The sequence below is a fragment of the Rhagoletis pomonella genome, unplaced genomic scaffold (genome assembly GCF_013731165.1).
Source record: "Rhagoletis pomonella isolate Grant_MI unplaced genomic scaffold, Rhpom_1.0 Rhpom_scaffold_00003, whole genome shotgun sequence".
Classification (NCBI taxonomy): domain Eukaryota; kingdom Metazoa; phylum Arthropoda; class Insecta; order Diptera; family Tephritidae; genus Rhagoletis; species Rhagoletis pomonella.
In genome coordinates this window covers 15,510,309-15,513,733 of record NW_023458557.1, presented here as the reverse complement: position 1 = coordinate 15,513,733, position 3,425 = coordinate 15,510,309, and positions in this window count along the sequence as shown.

Sequence of the window (3,425 nt, the reverse complement as noted above, 5' to 3'; positions counted from 1 at the left end):
TGGGACACGTGCGGCAGGTGGCAGTTTCAAAAAAATCGGTTCAGCCGCTCTCGAGCCTTGCGAAAACTAACAAACGGCTTTCTAAATATACATTAGTTGAGATATATTTTTTATTTTATTTATTAAATGAGGAACAACAATACAATTGTTATTGCACAGAAAAGAGGAGCACTGGCTGCCAGGGCCTACGGCTCGCTGGTATGAAACATAGTATTATGCAAATAATGAACTTTTAGATATCCAAGTATAAGAAACTACTAAATTGAAATTAGAGTGATTGGTAACAATACATAACTTAGTTCTAAAGATTTAACACTAAATTACTTTTCGAAGATCCGTTAGAGTTAGGTATGTAGCTATTTTCTCAATGTTTTCGGGCGAAGTGGTTTTTAAAAAATCAATGGGGTTGCCGAAGTTGAATATGTTGCTACTGATGGAAGAAAACTGAGGACATTCGCTCAGTATATGCGTGATGGAAAGAGTTGCCGCAGGACAATATTGACAGGATGGAGGGCTGGTACCAGATAGCCTATATGAATGTGTGGCTATGGTATGCCCTAAGCGTAGTCGAACGAAGGCTTTAACATCGCTGCATCGGCATGATGATGGGTACATTGGTGTGTTTCTCTCACCATTAATTTGCATATAGTGGTGTTGGACAGTTTTCCAATCAGTCACTTGCTTTATGCGCTGTTGTGAAGAAATGAAGTTATGCAGGTCTCTCTTGACCAGAAATTGAAAAGTGACTAAAGGCTCTTTTCCGGCCAACTTGGCGCGCTGATCCGCTAGTTCATTTCCTGTTATACCTTTGTGACCTGGTACCCACATTATTTTTATTGTGTTATGGTTATCAATTAATTTATTGCGGATACACGATATGATGTGGCTTTTGTTGTTAATGTTCAGCAACGATGATATGGTTGACATGCTGTCAGTGCAAACTATGGTTTTCGACGAGGAGCTACGTGCGTGATCTACTGCTTTCAATATCGCAACGGCTTCAGCTGTGTAGACTGACGAAAATTGGGGTAAGTGCCCAGCTGCAATGGTTTCACCACTAGGTGCTATAGCCGCAAATGATGTGTAGTGTTCTGATTTGGATCCGTCTGTGAAAATAAGAGTCCATTCTGTACGAAACGATGCTAAGTATTCACGGAATATTTGTTGATAAAAACTCGAGCTAGTGCTTTCCTTGGGATATTTTCCGAGTTCTAGGATGAAGGATGACTGTTGTAAAAACCACGGTGGGTGTTTATCAGGCTGTCTGAGGGTCGGGCCAGTGATTCCTAGTTCTTTGGCATATTCAACGCAAGTCGCGATTACAGATTTCCGTCGTAGCGGACGTTTTACGTTAATTGTATCAATCACCGTTTCATGGAGTATCCTATTGTTAGAAAGGAACAACTTTGATATCAAGTGCTTGGTGTTAAGCTCGATTCTCTCCTCAATGGTAGGTAATCCAGCTTCCGCGAGTATAAATTTTGTTGGAGATTTAGGAAAAGCCCTAATGCTACGACAAACAGCGGTGTGATAGGGAGCGAAGAGGAGTTTTAAATGACACTTAGCACAATTGCCATATACCGGAAGACCATAATCTATCTTCGACAATATAAACGATTTCGTTACGTTAACTAAAGTTGAGATGTTAATAAGACAGTTTTTTGAGCTTAAGTATTTTATAACATTTAGCCTGGCAGCCAGTTGCTTTCTAACATACAAACAGTGTTCTTTAAAAGTAAATCTTCTATCAAAGAGAATACCCAAAAACTTAAGATTATTAGTATTTGCAATATTTACATTATCGTAGCTCATATTTATGCTTCCACGTTTGTGTTTACGGCAAATATGAAGCATTTTGCATTTCATTACATTTATGTTAGCGCCAGAGCATTTAGACCAGTTCGAAATGTCACAGAGTAGATCGTGGAAGTCTTTCTTAACAACGCTTAAATCGTTTACTTAAGTGAAGAGGAGAACGTCATCAGCGTAACAAATATGGGAAACGTTTTTGTATTTGGCGATTATGTCGCTTATTTCATTGAATGCTATAACAAACAAAATTACTGACAGCGGGGAGCCCTGTGGTATACCGTTGTACAAATCATACGTGTCCGAAAAGGCCGAATTTACCTTAGTTTTAAATTTTCGATTTAACAAAAAGCTTTTTACAAAGTTATATATCTTGCCACCTATATCACATTTTTCAATTTGACGTAGGACCACGTGTACACCAACACGGTCAAAGGCTTTTTCAAAGTCTAGGCTTAAAGTTGAAACGTGGCTTCTGTTTGAGAGTGCGATAGAAATATAATTATCAAAAAGGAGCAAAGCGTCCATGGTACCTTGTCCTTGTTTAAATGCGACTTGTTGTGAATTTATTAGATTATGTTTTAGGGCGTACCAAGAGATACGTTTAGAAACAATTTTCTCAAGCAGTTTTCCTAGGCAACAAAGTAGAGAAATCGGTCTGTACCCTAATACTTCCGGTGAAATGCTATTCGATTTTGGTATAGGAAGGACAATGGTATTTTTCCAAGTTTGTGGGTATATACCCTTTATCAGGATGTTATTGTATAACCTTATTATTCTGAGTTTTAAGGTAATGGGCAGTTGTTGAATCATTGGATATGAGATTCTGTCTGCACCCGGGGTTTTACCTGACATAGTCGAAAGAGCTGATTCAAACTCAATAAGATCGATTTCGTTTTCAAAAACAGCTGTGGTATGGGCAACGGCGTTGTTAGCCTTCTTTAAATATTCTTTTTTTGTTGAAACGAAAGATGAGTGAAAATTCGAGTCCTTCGAGTAATTAGACCAAATCATGGAAAAATGATCAGCTATGTCTTTTGAGTTTAGTATAGGACCATTTGGACCGTTCACTAGGGGTATAGTTGTTTGTTTATAAGAACCTGAAATCATTTTAATGTCAGCCCAGGCTTTTTTTGTACTTGTTTTGTGGTTGATTTTCTCGGAAAATGTATTCAGACATTCCCTTTTAGCTTGTTTAGATTTCTTCCTAAAAATAGCATTGGCCTTTTTGTACCTAACTAGGTTATCGTTTGACCTATTTCTTTTAAATTCCGCCCAGAGAAGTTGTTTTTCATTTCTTAGTTTGGAGAACTCATTGTTCCAGTAAGGTACAAAATTTTTATACGTTTTCCTGGATGTTTGAGGAATAGAGTGATGAGCTGCGCTGCGAATAATTTTCGTGATTATTGATGCCTCTTGGTTAATGTTATTGGAGATATCTAATACATTGGATAGTTGGACGGCCTTACATCTAAAACTCTTCCCGTCTGCTCTGTCTGTCAAAAATTTGGGGCAAACGATCTTATTTTCAATAGACCCTATGTTTAGAGTTGTTGCAATAGGGTAGTGATCGCTACCGTATAGCTCACTTAAGGTATTGGTGCAGAGTTTAGGGG